Below are 18,343 nucleotides of genomic sequence, written 5' to 3'. Positions count from 1 at the left end.
AGAGGTGAACTGACTGCAACCTCTCATTCCCTGTCCCCTGTGCCACTGGGAGGGAGAAGGTAGAGAAATTGGGAGCAAAGTGACTTCAACCCAGGAAGAAGGGAGGGGTGGGAGGGAAGGTGTCTTTAGAAGTGGTTGTTATGTCTCACTGTGCTACTCAGATGATTGGTAGCGAATTAAATTGTTTTTTCTTTCCCAAGTTGAGTCTGTTTTGCCTGTGACCATTACTGGTGAGTGAGCCATCCCTGTCCTCATTCTAATCCATGCCCCCTTGTTGTGATTCTCTTCCCATCTCACCGGGTGTTGGGTGTGAGTGCAGGACCACATGGTCCTACCTGTGGGTGAAACCACCAAAGGTACCCAACAAATGACATTTGGGAAACCATGCATTAGGCCACAGAATCAAGAATTCTCTTGCCCTTTGACTTCAGACTCTTGCATTTCTTCTTGTGTAATGGTCCAGTTTTAAGAGGGGGGGTGGAAGGTGCCTCTCTTTGTTATTGCAGCAGTCTCTTAGAAAGCATGAATTTCCTCATCTAAGGAAGGATGTACAGCATTGAACCCATGCCCCCTGTTTCCTGGTGAGTGCTCTAAAAAGTAAATTGTAATGTTAAAGGTGAGTGATAACATATGGCCGTGCTTTTGAAATTTCAAGCTGAATTAGGAGGCCAAAACTAGAGATTGTGGTTCACCGGGGCTTATGAAGTTGGAGGGTGGAATAGACCTCCCAGGTCACTTTCTCAGGAGTCATCTATGTTGCAGTGAAACACTTGATCACAGAGAGTTAACTCGTAGGCAGAAAGTGAGTCATAAATAAATACACTTTGGTCCTGGCTTCTGGTGTCCTTTTCAAAGATACAAACTTTTGTCCATAAATTGGGGTAGGAAACAATGTCGTTTATATATGCAAAATATTTTTTCTTCAGGGAAACACGGCATTTGAGGAGTTAATTCTTTTTTCCAAATATTGAAAGCCAGAAAAAGTACATGGTATTCTTGTTCACAACAATAACAATTATCTTAATCAAAACCATAACCAAAAATAATAATGAGAATGATATGAAGACAGAATTAGAATAATGCTATTCCAAGTTTAGAAAATGGAACTTCAATAAGTTCCAAATCCACTAGGTAGAGCAAGAGTGCATGCCAAGGCACTCACTGGAAGACCATGGATGTGCTGATCATTTCTAATGTGCAGTGATTTCTGGAAGAGCTTTTCTAAGTGAGGGTGTCAGGTTCATTTGTTCTGTCTGTTCAAATTGCACAATCAGCATAATCACTGTCCCTGTGCATAAACCCAAAAGATCCTCTGATTCATTCAATATTGGAAAAAATATTTTAAAAGCTATTCTGGACCTAATACCTTGATGCCATCTGTTCAGGTGAAAGATCTAAAGAATCAAAAGAAGCGTGTCCAGCAGGTTGACAGAGGTGATTCTGCCCCTCTGCTCTGGTGACAACCCACGTGGAGACTGTGTCCAGCTCTGGCATCCTCAGCACAAGAAAGACATGGATCTGTTGGAGCGGGTCCAGAGGAGGGCCGCAAAAATGATAAGAGGGATGGAACGCCTCTCCTATAAAGAAAGGTTGAGAGTGTTGGGGTTGTTCAGCCTGGAGAAGAGAAGGCTCTGGGGAGACCTTATTGCAGCCTTTCAGTAATTATGGCTGATAAGAAAGATGGGGACAGACTTTTTAGTAGGGCCTCTAGTGCTAGGACAAGGGGTAATGGTTTTAAACTAAAGGAGGGTAGATTCAGATTAGATATAAGGAAGAAATTTTTTACAATGAGGGTGGTGAGACACTGGCACAGGTTGCCCAGAGAGGTGGTGGAAGCCCTATCCCTGGAAACATTCAAGGTCAGACTAAACAAGACTCCGAGCAACCTGATCTAGTTGAAGGTGACCCTGCTCACTGTAGGGGGGTTGGAGTAGATGACCTTTAAAGGTCCCTTCCAACCCAAACTATTCTTATGATTCTGTGATTCTTTGATCTACCTTGAGAAGATACTCTGTACGTTACGTTCCCATCAAAGCTATGTGCTGGGCAGAGCGTCTTTAACATCAAGCCTTTAGGAAATCTCACTTCATTACTAATATACTCAGACTGTGTGATTAACATCTTTTTAAGCTTAGGAATTCAGGGATTCTATAAATTCTCAGTTTTGAGACTTCCTGGTATATGATCTAACCTTCCTCCCTTGTCCAGCTATGCAGGTCTTAATTCTAAAATTTACTAATTGGCATTGTTTTGAAAAAATCCTAGAAGATTTCCCATGAATCTGTTATAAATTAAAGCTGGGTCAAAAGCCAGTAATTATTAGTCACACGTTATCCTGGCTATGTTCTTACTTTTGTCTTTCCTTGCTAGCTTTGAATACACTTCCAATACATATGCACAAATATTTGAGGAGGAGAAGATGATGTGTTTTAACTTCCTTGTGCAAAAACATGTAGATGAGAAGTAGTGATGCTTCTGGGCCTTTTGTGTCTGCAGCACTGACAATGGCTTGGTGGTGCAGAACACTACAGACTGTACATCCTCTGGCTCTCCCATAGCAAAGGCCCATGCTGCCTCCAATCTCTGCCTTGCATCCCCACTGTGGGATGTACAGCAACTCCCATCCAGGAGAGCTGTGGTAGGAGAAACAAGGTGGAGAAGGAGGTAATAATTCAGGATGAGGAGCAGAGAGAGACACCCTCAACAATTAGCCTGAAATCTCACTAGCTATGCCTGTCTTTTCCCTATCAAAACACAATCCACAAAAATCAGTTGTGTCAACATGCCTGAAGGGTCCAAACCTGCCATTTGATTTGCCACCACCACTGACCTTTCTACAAAGCCTCAGAATCAGTGGCTTGCAGTTTGGCATGATATGCTCTGCAGTTTATTCGCACTGCATGATTATGATGCTATTTAAAATACAAGTCTTAATTGTTGATTCCCAGGTATTTTATTTTGATCATTCACCTTCAGTTGGGCACAAGTTTATTCATGTCCCAGCTTGTTTTGTGTTACAGGGACTATGCTAGACTTCCAGAGCTCCACCTGTAAGAGCATGCCTTACTCTAAGGAATCAAGACCACAGCTGGCCACCACCACACTCCTTGGGTTAGCTGCACAGTCCAGCAATACTCACGTGTTTTTACATTGTCTTTATTTCCTTTGTGTAAGAAGGAGACAGTGTCCTGGCACTTTTTGAGCACTCTGAACTTTTGATTCCCAGTCCCGGAATGGCTGATGGTGCCCAAAGGGATCAATCAGCCAGTGAGAAGGAACATTAGCTAAATATTTCAGAGAAAACAATCCTTAAAGGCCTTATTAGCAATGCTGACATTTAACAGTCTCACTTGCCCAAGTTCATACTCAGTCATGTTTGAACAGTCTCCTTCATAACTACATTGAATGCAGTCAAACTCTTCAACCCCTTCTCAAGCCTTCATGAAAAATAGAGCGCTTATGATCAAGAGTGTGTTTGATTTTCAAAAAATCAAAGGAGGAGGAGTCATTTTATTTGTCAGTGTCTGACTCAAAACATAATCCCTCTTTCTGTTTCCAGTCATTCCCATTATTTGGAAGGTTATTTTTATTAAAAATGCCCTAGAAGCTGGTCAAGGCATGTATCAGTGAGACAGTCTGACTCAGCTTGGAGGGAATTTTAGCATGAGGGCTGGAGGTGAAGCAGTTTCACTGCCAGCTGTACCAGAACACAAATAAATGAAACCTGATAGAATTTGTCTTGACAGAGAGCCAAGAAGCTAGGCCAGTTGCTTATAGTTGGCAATTAACATAGAGACAATAATGTGTTTACTTCCAATGTAGTGAAAAATGCCCAGGATTTAACACTGGAAGGCTCAGGATACAAGTGTCCTTACACCTCAGGTACAGGCTGCTTTAAAAGGTTTTCCCTATTTTCTCAAAGAAAAAAAAAAAAGAGAGAGATAGGAGCCGTCCATAAATTACAAGCTGTCTTCAGGGGTAACCTGCAATTTGCAGGGTTAGTTATGAATCTGAACCAGAGTCAAGCATGTGGCAGTAGGTAGGCATCTAAAGATGTGGATAGATGCTGAGAGCATTGTGCCTGTCTCCCATGGAGTGCCTTTCAGTTCAGGCAGGCTTCCTCTTCTTGGTTCCTCTCCAGCCCTTGCCAGGAGAGTTTCGATCTCCTATCTTAGCTCGTTCTGCTTTACGAACCTTGCAAAGGTTAGTTAGAAGAGAAGTAGTGAACAGACTGGGAAAACCATTTTGGGTGTCATGGAAAGAGGAAAAACAGAGGGTGCAAAAAGAAAATGTCAGACTTCAAGGCACATGAGGACAAACAAGAAGAAAAGTAATAGATTACTGCCACAGATCATAGGGGATGGACTTCCACTGCCTCGTGCCTTGTCCTCACTTGTGTTCACATCTAGGCTTTGTGAGCAGATGTCCATAAAGAGCTCCCATCAGAGGAGCAATCACCTTGCATGGGGGTGCAAATAATGGAGACCAGCCAGCAAAGCGAGCTGAGGGCACACATAGCAAGAACAACGTTGGGAACTTTGCTGGATTTCTGGATGAACATGTTCTAGTCCCTGAGCATGGCATAATTCTCATCCCCCAAAAGAAAATGTAATTTATTAGATCACAGACACCTCTGAAGATGGATTCTCCTTCACACAGTCACTCCCTTGGTGACAGCATATTGTACCAAAGAACAATGTTCACCATTTAAAAAGATAATCGTTCAGAGAAGAAAGCTTCCAAACCCTGAAAGGGACACTTCTCCCCAGCACATTGTTTTCTTCTGGAAGTTCATCAAATGATATCACCCAGGCAGTGTGCCTTTCTGGGAACCCTGCGGAAAAGTAGGCATCCAGCCAGGGATTACATTCTACATCACACTAGGCAAAGACCAAAGGAGCAGTTTAAATGCTTGGGCAGGACTAAGCTGGTTGATTTCCTCTGAAGCAAGTTGGGGAAGGCTTCCATACACTTCTTTGCCAGAGGAGCAGTGGAGGCTGTGACCTGGGGCAGGGAGCAGCCATATTTGGCTGAGTGGCAACCTCTTGTCCCTGTTCTGCTGTACATGGAAGAGGACATCTGTCCGGGGCTTGACATGAGTAATTTTTTTTTTCACTACAAACAGCAATAGTTTGTATTATATAACAATATTTTTAAGTATACAAAGGGTCTCTCTGCACTGCTGTTCCAACACAACAAGCCATTAGCTTTTCCAAGAGGGGAACTGTAAATTTTGCCTACATGGGCAAATTCCCAGCTAGAAATGTCTTGCTAAACACTGTGGCCCCTTCAATCCCGGTGAAGCTGTAAACAGTCCTTAACATACTAGGGAGTGCAAAGGTAGGATAAAGTATAAATTTTCTAACTTCAAAATATGGATAAGTATGCACGTCTGGCAAGACTGTGGAGGACTAATTATTTTTTATTTATATGACACTTAGAAGATGGAAGGCATTGTAAAAGCCCTATAGTATGAATTTAATTATCTTAAACCACTCTGAATTTTATTACTGAGGGTTTATATGTTGCAGCATAAAAGCAGGAATTTCTAAAGTGTTCTATGCTAGCCAAGCTGTGCTCCCAGGAATGGCAGAACTGCACAACAGAGCTCAGATAATACCAGTCCTGAAAAAAAAACCTCACTACGGCGCCCAGATTCCTGTTTGAGAAACTCCAAAATGTAACTGCACAATTGTGCATTTGAAAACAGACTTAGAAAATCAGCATTCTGGTATTGAATTTTCTTGGGTAAGAAATAACTTTGTAGTGCTAAGCCCTTTGGGCTGAATTTGGGCTGAATTTACAAAAGTTCCTGTAAGTTCCAACTTTTATGTATGACTTTCACACCTAGAAAATGCATCCTGGGGAGAACTGGGTACCTAAGTCCCAATGAACCATAAAACCTGTGATGGACTGGCTGGAGCATGAGAGACTGCCTTAGCCTACAGTTTCTGAAGAGGATCTCTTCGGGCACATCTGCAGGAGCCACACTGCAACACAGGTGCTCAGGACAGCAAGGTGAGACCCAGCCTGTGCACGCCTGACGTGGCTCAATGCCCAAGCAACCTGTAGCCATGCAAATACTGCTAGCTATCCTGCAGGACTATGTCCACAGGGCACTACACTATCCAGTTCCCAGAGTTAGCTGCAAGGTTTCCACCTTCTGACCCTTGGTGCACTGTTGGCATGTGCAGGAGCACCAAAGAGAGAGGCTCAACATGAAACCCAAGAGTCAAACTTAAGGGAGGGGATGTGGCTGTGAAGGTAAATCACACTGAGGTTTGAGTCTTAGGAGGCCATGTCTCATTGGCACAAATGATGAGTGCATTTAAAAGCTTGACCCTTACTGTAAGTCAGTGGGTCTTGAACTTCTGAAAGCCTAAGACATTTTGAAAATGGCATGAGAGCTTTGAAGCCTCACTTGCTTTTCCAAATGTCACCCGCGTTAATATACGTCCCCAGCCTCTGGGATTGGCAGGCTCTCACATCAACCCCAGTGGTCTCCTTCAGGCTGGTGCTCTAACTTGTCAATAGAGGACATAAAAATCTGGCCTCAGAATCAGCATACTTTCCTGACTGTGGCTGTTCTGAGAAAAATCCTGTTCTCGTGGAGTGAGTCTACCTCAAAACTATTACTTCAACAGTATTACTTCTATATTTATACTGGAATAGAAGAAGGAGAATTTGGCCTGGTTTAGTCACATGTGTGTTAGTTATGGTTAATGTCAGATTCAGAAGACTGGAGCCAAGAAGATACAAAAATAGAATGAAATTTATGTAATGTCTGCTTTTGGGTAATACCAAGTTTTTAAAGTTTGATTAAATCAAACCTTTAAAGAACAACTTGATTTTCAGTGAGGTTGACCTCTTTGTGAAACTGAAGGACATGCACATTAGAAAGATAGCTCTAAACAGTTTGGAGCTGTAAAATAAAATTCCATTTAAATTCTATATGGTATGGTGTTTTCTTATTGAAAAAAAAAAAAAAAAAAAAAAAAAGTCTTTCCATAGGAGAACAGAAGGAACAATGCATCCTGCCTCTCATCAGGCTTCACAGGAACACCAGTTCCACCCAAGCTCATGCTCTGACAACCCCGTTGGTAAGCAAGTGCTCACACAGGACCTACATTTCTAGTTGATGGGCCTGATGTTCTACAACTTCACATCTTATGGAGGTGTTTGTGTCTCGCAAGGGCTGGATGCTCCCTGGGGCGAGGAGTGATGGAGATCCCCACAGGGTGACAGGGCAGGGTCTTGCCAGTCAGAGCCCATCCCATCACCCTAGCAGGGACCTGGGCAGCCTGGTGGCAGTTGGGGGCACCTCGAGCATCTGAGGCCAGATCAGGACTTCAGCCTGTGAGTGGGGGTCAGCTGGGCTGAAATGGGGTCCTGGACCATGGGCAGGGTGGTGAGAAGCCCCAGCAGAGGCTGGTAGGGACAGTCAAGGATGTCATGACTATGACAGTTGTACTTATTCAAATTGGCAAAAAGCGTTTTGATCCCAGTCTGGCAGCATGACTCCACTCTACACATATGGAAATAACAGTTTCCAGCACAAGGCATTCAAGGTCTGTTTAATTCCATATGGATCCCTACCCCTCTCCCCACTGCAGCATTCACTGAGCCATATAGCCAACTCGTGTCCTTCAGGATTTGCTCTTGCTTTCCTCAGTCTCCTGATGAGAACCATTTCTATTGTGGACTGTTTGCAGGGTGTCAATCTGAGTTGTTTGGCTATTTTTTAACATGGATAAAGTGCTATATATTGTGAAGATATAAGTGTCAAGCTTACTTATTTGAAGAAATGTTTGGGTTGTTCTTACAACACATTGGGTGCATTAAGAAGAGTGTGACCTGCAGGTGGAGGGAGGTTTTCCTCCCCCTCTACTCTGCCCTGGTGAGGCTGCAGCTGGAATATTGTGTCCAGTTCTAGACGCCCCAGTTCAAGAGAGATGGGGAACTGCTTGAGAGAGTCCAGCGGAGGGCTACAAAGATGATTAAGGGGCTGGAACATCTTTCTTAAGGGGAAAGACTGAGAGAGCTGGGTCTGTTTAGCCTGGAGAAGAGAAGACTGAGAGGGGACCTTGTTAATGTCTATGAATATCTAAAGCGCAGGTGTCAAGACGATGGGCCCAGACTCTTTTAAGTGGTGGTTAGCAATAGGACGAGGGGCAACGGGCACAAACTGGAACACAGGAAGTTCTGCTTAAACATGAGGAAAAACTTCTTTACTGTGAGTGTGACAGAGCACTGGGACAGGCTGCCCAGAGAGGGTGTGGATTCTCCTTCTCTGGAGATGTTCAAAACCCACCTGGACACTTTCCTGTGCAGCCTGCTCTAGGTGAACCTGCTTTGGAAGAGGGTTTGGACTAGATGATCTCCAGAGGGCCCTTCCAACCCCTACCATTCTGTGATTCTGTGAAAAATCTAAAATCTGTTTTAAGAGCTTTTTCTTATTGAAGTAATACTGACACTAATCTTTTTGCCTCTGTATTTCTGACTTGGACATTTCAGGCAGACAGCTTTACATCTCCAAGAAAAAAAGCTTATGAAGGAAAAAGGAGTACTATTTCATTTATTTATTTTCTGATTTCCACAAACCTTGAAAGTGAAAAACATGTGCTGTTGTGTAGCGCTCTGGAGAGTCTATCCATCTGTTTTGCTAACTACTATAGCCTATTATATATCCTAATCGCAGTATATCCTGTCAAGTCTTTAAAAAGAGTTTAACATAAGATATTGAGAAGAGGAGAAAAGCAAAGAGGAGAGGAGAGGTGAGAAGAGGAGAAAAGCAAAGAGGAGAGGAGAGGTGGGAAGAGAAGCAAAGCGAAGAGAAGAGAAAAGAAGAGAAGAAAGCTTTGTCTTCTTCTGTTTGACACAAATTTGTCTGACACAAAGTCAGTTGGAAGAATGACAGTTTTTCCTGTGATATGATAACTTAAATTTGATACACATAATCATTTGTCAGCCTGATTCCGTACATGCTGAAATCAAATGCAAATCTCCCTCTTACTACTGTTTGATCAGATTCACAGGGAGAAAGAAAGAAAGTAAACAGGGCACAGAATTTTATTTCAGGAGATCTGATTTCTATTCCTCAATCAGAAATGTCTATTCTATGGCAATTATTTAATCTTATATATTTCTGTTTCTTCATCAGTAAAACAACAACATCAGTAATATCAGGGATAATATTGCTCTGCTGATGTAAAAGCAGGTTATTTCAAAAGCACTTTTCAGATTCTGCTTTTCTCAAGTAATTGTGAAATGTCATTTCATATTTCAAATCAGTTCTCTCATGGGAGATTAAAATGGATGAAGTCAGCATAATTCCTGCAGTTTTTTCAGTACAGTGCAGATGAGGTCTAGCATCTGATAACTGATAATTTCTGACTTTGTAACAGAGCATCAGCCATACTCCTGCTTATCATTAAGAACAAAATTTGGGCCTCATGTAGTTGGACATAGCTCTACTGAAACCACATGCCTTGTATTTATATCTGGCCTTGAGGGTGTTTTCTCGCTTAAGTGCTTACATCAATAATTTGACTGGTTTTTGAAATCCATCCTGTCTGTGAAGTGTTTGTTTCCTTGGGTTTATTCAGGGAATAGCACAAAGAAGCTGCAGCTGTCAGTCAACTTGCCAATCTTCAGTAGGAAAGTCTGACCTTTGGCTGGTAAGGAGTGGACTTTACCTTGACTTCGTTCTGCTTGTGTGTGATGCTTCAGGGTGATCTCAGCAGAGTCTCCATGGGACGTAAGTGAGCATTCCTGGATGGTCTGGAGGTCACAGAGTGTTTAGCAACCAATGTAATTTCATTTTCACTTGAATTTACGCTAATCTTGGCCTGCCAACAAGTCCCACCTAACCTTGAATCACAGGGTGTTAGAGTCACCCTAGGAGGACCCCAATCCAACTAGCATTCCCCACATTGATTAAGATGCCACTGTGTAGCAAATAGCATAGATTGTGACATCTTGTCCAACTGCAGCATGCTGAGGTTAGTCCACGTAGCCTGTAAATGTACATTTAGGTGGACACTAAGCTATGTGATGCACTGTGCCCTGGGGGTACCAGCTGGATTGCCCAGACACAGCACCAGAAGGGTTCCTTTGTGGAAGGGGTAAAAAAGGAAACACAGATAGAACGGAGTCATATCCACAGATGACACAGTCTTGGGGTGGACCTGCAGTGCAAACGCAGCCCAAGGTAGCGGTATGTGGTAGGTTATACAAAAGTATGCATCTTTGTTAAAAAGGAAAGGGATTATAGATAACCCTCTTTGCAATTCCATAATCAGTGAATATGACTGCCTTATTGCAGTATGTAGAGTTTTACTCAGGCTTCTCATTCAAATATCTACTGATATAATTTACAATGAATGATGACAATAAACTCAATGTTATTTTGTAGTTGCAACTCCATGGCAGCTGTCTGCCATGAGCCTTTATGCATTTTAAACAGTATTCTTGATTTAAATTTATTTCTTCTTTCTGGCCAGTTTGTCCCCCAGAAATTTCCTTACATAATTGTTAATACAAATAAAATAGATAAAAAAAGAGGAGTCATGCAAGGCTTAGAGCATATTAAGTTCAAGTTTCTATCAGGGTAAACGGGTTTGCAATTTCCACTTTAATGGAAACCTATGGAGATTCAGAATGTATTGACTTGCAAATAAAGTTGAAAATACATAAAACATGGAGAAGCTTTCTCTTGCCTTGGTTAAAACGACCTTTCCTTTCAGTGATAAAAACATTTAAGTTTTATGGCATGGAATCAAGATATGAAACTGGAAAAAATTCTTATAATTTAAAGTCTCACAGCTCAGTTCAGGCACTTGCTTTTCCCTCAGCCAGGGCATAATTTATCTCAGACAAATGTGTATATGTGTGCACATGTGTGTGTGCATACACATATACATCTGTAGCTTTACCAGCCAAAGGGGTCTTGCTCTCAGTTAGCTTTTCTTCAAGGCCTTGGAGCATGGTGGATACATTTTATGTCAAAGATATTATTAAAGAATTTTTTTCTATTTGACTTTGACCGATGGAGTTAATTTTCTTTAATACAGATCTATTCTCTGATGGCCTGAATTAACGATGTACTTAGATTTGTTTCTAGCTGATAAACAGTAAACTGGCATGTAATAAGCTGTTTTGTTGGTTTTCTTTGTGATAAGTATCTTCATTGGGCACTGTAGAAAGTTCTACTTTTATATTTGTGATTTTTTTTATTGCTTAAAATACACATTATGTCTTGACCAGGATAATTGCAATTGAAAACTCTCCTATGCTCAAACACCACGTCTTCCCTGCTTATAATTCTCCTTTTCTTTCTGTAAGGTGCTGTGATTTCTTATGAGGCTTCTGTTTTTCCTCTGCCTTTGGGAAAGATTAAATTTATGTATGTGCACATATATATATATATATATGTGTGTGTATATATATATATGTATATGTACACACACTTTAAAGTTAAAAAAATTATAAATTTATCAGCTCATGGGAAAGAATATTGAAACACTACATTTGGAGACCATTTTATTGGCACAGCTTCTTATAGTTTTTATCTATTCCGCTTATTTTGTTAAAGCATGAAACTAGGTCTCTGCAGAAGTTCATAAGCCACTGCCATTTTTCCTCCATAATACTAATTGGTGTCCCTGTTTGTTCTCTTGGGGCAATTATGAATTCATCCAGAACAGTCATTTCATTATGTCTCTGTTTTGGGATTAATGTTACATATGAATGACTCCAGTAAATATGATCAAAAGCCCTTCTGGCCCTGTACCCTCCCTCCCTGGCAGTGTCCTGTAGCAGGCCCTTGTGCTCTTCCCAAGGACGTGGGAAGCGCGCAGCGATGCTTGCCGGGAGGTTATCTTCCTGCTTCTAGCGCGTTGCAGCTGAGGTCTTCTGAACTGGAGATATTTTCTGAATCTTTGCTTTCTGCCAGCATTGCTGGACTCTTTATCCACAAACTTGTCTCTGGCTATCCACAACATATCTCATCAGTAAATTTGTTGTATTAATTATGCACAGAACACATTTGTCTCCTTAAACCTTTCTGTCTCCCTTAAATCTTTTAAACTGATAATTTCATTTGATTCATTCTATTTCTTGCACTATAAGAGACAGTGATTAATCTGCTTCTTAATTTGTTATCTTTCTCATAAAACTTACAACTTTGGACTCCTTATAATTGCCATAAATATTTCCATGTTGAATATTTTAAATTTACAATTACAAATTCTAGTGGTTACATGGTCCACTAAACTGTAAGAGCCACCTGCTCTTTTTCTCTAATGTGTTAGCATTAGCAAGCAAGATTCTGAAAGACGTACAAGATCAGTAGGTCTAGCAGCTTCGCTGCTTTCATATTATGTCCTCAGATCAGTGTAAACCCATCATTTCTAACAAAAACGCAGAAGTACAGCTGCAAAAATGCAGCTGCCTGAGATGATTGTGTTATCTGGTCTCTGCCAAAGACATACATCATGGGACATAATCTCCCCACTGTAGTGATCATGATTCTGCTAGACTTAAAAGCCAAGAAAAGTAGTAAAAAGTAAATATAAAGTTTTCCAGGAGGTATTGGTGGCTCTTATAGAAAGAAAAAAAACTCTTTGAATTCATCAAAGCTACATAAACTCTAACGTGTTTGCCACAGACAGCTGAAAGGACAGTCTTCCATATACTCTATAAAATACTGCTTTTGTTGGCACACTTTTAACAAAACAATCATGGTTTCTTAATACAGATGTGTCTCATTGTTATTCAAAATCAAGTTTGTTTATTTATCTGTTTTAACCACAGAATGTCAGATTATACAGGCTCTTGCTTTGCTCTCCATGAGTAGCCAGCTGAACGCAGTGGTGTCACTGATGACCACATGTCTTCACAGCCACAATGCTGGCTAGGTTACGAAGCAATGACATTTGCCCTTCCCTGTTGAGGCATCTCTCCTCCTCCTCCTCCAGTGCCTGTCAGTGCAGAGCAGCCCTCTCCTTGCTGGGTTCCTGACACTGCTGAGCCCTCCCCCAGCATCAGGAGCTCAAAGGTCAACATCTGTCCTGCTCCCAACAGGCATATGAGATAAGACCCTTTTTACCTTTGCCCTCTGTCTGTTGGGGAGCGTGTTCCTCTGGGTTTTCTCTTTAATTGCCAGACACTGAGGATGGAGGCATGGGGGAAGGAGGGATGCGGCAGGATGCAAAGCCCAGGGGCAGCCAGGGCCATCCTGGTGCACCTCTGTATGTCCCTCCAGATTCCCACCATGTCCACAGGGAACAGAGAGAAAGGGGTCCTGTCTGGAGAGCATCGTGGTGGCAGGGAGGTGGCAGTGCAAAAGCTTGTCCCTGCTGTGTGATGCTACAGCTGGCTGAGATGAAAGATGGCTGGGAAAAGTCCTTAAATGGAAATCTCAGATGTGGAACTTGTTTTTCTTGCCAGAAATCTGGCCGAAGTAAACCGTTGTAGTGAATGTTCAAGCTGTGGTGAGCCCAGATATCACAGTCACTTCTCCCTGTTTGAGGTCTATCTTCAAACCACAACAGGGATGCAATATACCAGCCATTAGAGAAGAGGGACCTGTTGGAACGTCACAGGGTGTAGGGTACAGCCCTGAGCCCCCATGCACTGCCACTGCCCTCCCCTCGTTTGTGGCTTTTCGAAGACTAGTCCTCTCTTTCGAACCCTGGAAACAGAGATGCTGTGTAGGTGGTACCACTTGTGCAGAAGTAATCACAGCCAAAGCAGCCTCCTCTCCAGAGGGCCTCGACTGTGGAGAAAGGGCAACAGTGACTCACTGCCTATTAGCAAGCATAGTGGGTTTGGCAAAAACAAGGATCCTGTTAAACACAAAGGTTGTTCTGTTTTGGAGTTTCATCCAGTTGCTTTTTTCTATCATTTTTTAAACCTTTCCTGTTTCTGCCCTGTTGGCAGGTGCCACAGCAAGGCTTGGGATGACCCAGGCTGTCTGCAACTCCTTCTGTGCCCAAAAGCACAAAGACCTGGAGGCGGATGTGCAGCTGAGACCTGCTGTGTGTAGCAGGCACATGGGAACAATGCTGCTGCTCTTTCAAAATGAATGATTGGTAGCTTCTGGGTTTTGCACAGCTTCGTTTTGATAGCTCAGAGGGAAAAATTAATGTAGCCAGAGAATAAAGCAAGAGGTTGTGCAAGCCTCTCTCTGCTAAGCAGAAGTGGAGTTGGTGCTCTTGCCTGGAGGAACATCTGCTTTCCAAGAACAGGCAGGGGACAGGCTTCTCCAAGGAGCAGCAGGACATGGCCAAGGCTCCTCAGCCTTCTCACATGCAACAGCAGCTGAAACCCACAGTGGGGAGAGGCTGGGTAGAGGCTCTGCTCAGCATCCCTCTTGCCCATGAACTTGTACCTCTTCCCAGAAAGAGCAGACAGCTCAGGAACCCTGAGATCTTCTTGCCTGTGTACATCCCTAGTTACTGTCCTGGTCTAGTCTGAGTACCAGGAAAAGGCCAGGGGAGCATGAAGTCCAATCTCTCCATAAACACAAGAGAAATTGTGTGAAGGGCATCTGTTCCCTTCTGCTCATTGCTTGCCCCTTGCTGTGGCCTGTCTGTGTAGGATAAAGCAGCTCCAGCGTATCAGGGGGTTTTAATGCTCATAGTCTTTCCTCATTCTTCTGATTTACTTTTACTGCAGGCTAAAGTTCGTGAGCCTTTGACTCCTGTTTACAAATAGACAGCCTGGGTAACCTTAGCAAACATAAACAGTTCTTTCCCTGAAAATCCTATTTTAGACACAGATTTGTAAAGAGCAATTTTATCTCCACCATCTGTAACTAGTTAAAATTCCAATTGTTTTTCTTAAAAAGGATTTTAACAATGGATAGTAAGAATGAGGTAGATTAAAAGTAATGTAAATTGTAGGGTTTTATTAGGAGTTTAGAAAAAATCTATTAGAGAACTGGGTTATCTGCAGCCTCCAAATGGAGCTTAAAAAATGATGGTACTCTCAGTTGTCATAGATGATTTTTTTCTTTTAATCTGAATGATATGTTTTTCTAACTTTTATGCACCAACTTGCATTGGTTTATCTTCAAATAATTTAGTTAAATAAATGCCAGATCCTCAGTGGATGCCTTAATTGATCTCGAATCAACCAATTTATTTTTATTTGGCCTAAGCTGGAATAGGGAGCTGTGTAAACTAAGGATATAGTCAAGCTATTTAAACTAAGTATGTAGTCAGCCACTTGCTGCAGAAATGTGTGCACCATAACTATCGCTCTGCAGTTTGCTACTGCCATTCTGCTGGGGCTCTCTTTCTTTGTAGATCAGACACTTTTACAGGCTGTTTAACCCATCCAACACTGCATTAAATGATAGGGGGAGCATTTATATGCTTTGCTATCCAGTACTGTTGCGTAGGGGAACAAAAGAGCCAGGTGGGTAGAAGAAGGAAGGGTTCCCAGGTAGCAAATGGCTGACCAGGGCACAGTGCAGTGTAAACCATTCCTATACTTGTTGGACCCACTGCAATCAGCTGTTTCAGCTGAGATATTTGGCTTTGCATGGCCGAAGGCACATGTTCCTCCCACTGCCCTTCTTGTGGCTGTGCCAACCTTGGGAAGGACGTCTCAGCAGGTGGCAACTTCATAAATCACATCAAGATTCACCAGACTTATTTGTCAAAAGTTTAAGTTGCTAGCGTGGCTGATACATCCTCCTTTCCTTCTGGCCACTTTGCAACTGGAGCAGGTGAAAACAATTTTTATCCAGCTCTGTTGTTTGCTAATGAATGGCAGCCAAAGCACTAAAAGTGTCCAGATGGGTGCTTGTGCTGGTCTAATTAAATCAGCTTTGAAACATGGCTGTAGGCTCTGGACAGATGTTCATTTTGTAGAGGGCTGTGCCAGATGAAGATTACAAGCCACACCGCTGGAGGTTATTGCCCTCACAACTCTGCTGGCAGAGCCATCCCAGATCCTCTTTAGCTCAAGCAGGGTGTAGACATGCATCTCAGGTGGTACTGGCTGGAGAGGTCACTGCCTGCTTGTGCTGGCCTCCTTGGCACAGCACCAGCTCTGCTGGGTGTTCCAAAGTGTGCCTTCTGCCCTCTTTTAGTCAAAATTAAGCAGGTTGGCCTGTTCAGTGGGAATAAGAAAGCTCTTGTTTGCTGTGGTTCATTATTTCTGACAAGAGGTGGGGAGCCCTGACTGGCCAGAGGACAGTGGTAGCACAGGGGACAAACTTGGGTTGGCACAGCTGGATCTAGAGGATGCCATCTGTCTGCAGCCTTCCTGTGCTGGGGTGGGAGCAAAAACACGTCCTGCTGCCGAAGCTGTGAGGGGTGACCTGCGGGTGAGGAGTTTTGGAGAGTGGCAGGGGACTCAACTGCTTGGGGCTGCTCACTTCCCAAGGACTTGGCATCAGCATGATCTAGAGCCACGGGGGCTGACAAAGAATTGTCAAAGGCAGTCCAGTCCAAACAAGGAAGCTTTTCTCATCAAGCTGTTGTATTTTTACCAAACATGTTAATGTGTGTACAGACAAAGTACGACACAATGTTGACCAGGTCTGGTGACCTGCTAGCTTCACTTGGCCAAAACTATCTTAGCAGACATTATTAAACTTTCTATGCAACACTAAGGTCAACTGTGACAAATTAACATGCTTTTTGTGTCTTAAACCCTATCTGCCTTAGTAACTATATCATAATCATTCTCACGGCAATTCTCAGTTAAAGTGTATTAGTTTAAAAGCACCTCAAATGCCTTACAAACACATCTATGTGGCCTTGACCTTAACTATTGAGCTGACCTATTTTCAAGCATGCTAGATTTATGGTTTCATCCCACTGTTCAACAGTTACTTATTATTAAAGAAGGCAAGTAACGCTGTTTCCACTGAAAAGTAGGAAAAAATGCCACTATTGCTGATGGTGTTGTCTGGCTTTCTTTAACTTCCCAAGACAGTTTTTAATTAAGCACACATAAAGCAGTCCTTCCTTACTGCCCTTGCTAGGGGAGTATTTCTTTTGATTGCACTTTTAAAGATCATGCTTACATGCAGAAATCAGTCCCTACCTTTTTTGAGATCTGTATCAAAAAGGTGGCTGAAAATAACACCAGGTCGAAGCCCTATCGCCAAAGTCCTGCCTGTGTGCTGCTTGTCCTCTCTGCAGGGACCCGGTGGTCAGTCCGGCAGAGCAGCCAGCTCCATTCTCCAAGGCACTCAGTTGTTTCCATCTCCTCAGGAAAGAAATGATTCATCTTATGTGTATACAAGCTACTATTATTTATCGCTTGTTTCATCAGTCCCCACAGTTCCCTTCACATTTCCAAGCAGCAAAGAAACCACATTCCCTATTCCACGGAAACACAGCGTTCATGTAAGTTGAGAGTGCTCCTGAGAGTATCCATTTACTTAACTCTGTTTTCAGGCAACTTCTCACTGCAGCTGTCCAGAGTTTTGGCAACACAGCTCACAGCCATCCAAGTGAAAGACAGGCAACAGGAGAAGCAAAAGAAAGGGAAACACAAGCAGCCCTACTTGGGGCAGGGAGCACCACAGCAGGAGCTAGATTTGCTGTGGTGCTTTTGCTGGGTGGCACACTAGGTTTGAGCTTGGCATTTGATTTTCTATGTCCACTAGATGGCATAAAAAATGCTGCTGTAGGCATCATCTTGTTCCTGAAAAATCACCAAGTGTTGGGGTCATGCTGCAGACAAAGGGGATTCTTACATCACTTTTAATCAGACATATATTAATGTTTATCTTGGATGTAAAATTGCATCCTTTTGAGTGGAAATCAACCTCAGCAGCAAAATTCAGCTTCAAATAGCAAGGATTGCTGAAGTCAGTGCCATTCTCAGGTGGAGGATGACATAGCAGATGAGGAGGAGGGAGGTTGCTCTGCTAATTGCATTACAAGACCAGGCACTAAAAAAAATTATCAGTTCTCATCTTGGTCCTAATAATGATTCTCTTTGTAGCTTTGGACAAATCACATAATCCGCTTCATTTGTCTATTTCCGTATGAAGGGCAATGATTTCGTGCCTTGCAGTGGTGCCAGAGGAGTTAATTATAAAGCACAAACGGAGAGAAGAAAAATACAAATGACCCCTGAAAATTACTTGTAAGGAAGAGCTCTCCTGGTCTGTCTGTCCTGCATTGTCCAGCTATTGCTGTTCTAATGTGATAGTTATAGTAAGATGATGGAGTATGGATAAATTTAAAACATACTGAAAGAAATGTTGCTGGATGCTACTGAAAGAAAGGAAAACCACTGAAAGAAATGGACTAACATTTTTTTGTTCTGTTTGCAGTATAATTCATTATGGAAATTTCATGGTGAAGTGAAA

This window comes from Antrostomus carolinensis, unplaced genomic scaffold, assembly GCF_000700745.2.
Source record: "Antrostomus carolinensis isolate BGI_N321 unplaced genomic scaffold, ASM70074v2 scaffold5432, whole genome shotgun sequence".
NCBI lineage: Eukaryota > Metazoa > Chordata > Aves > Caprimulgiformes > Caprimulgidae > Antrostomus > Antrostomus carolinensis.
The sequence above is the reverse complement of the archived record's forward strand: the minus strand, read 5'-3'. Positions refer to the sequence as shown.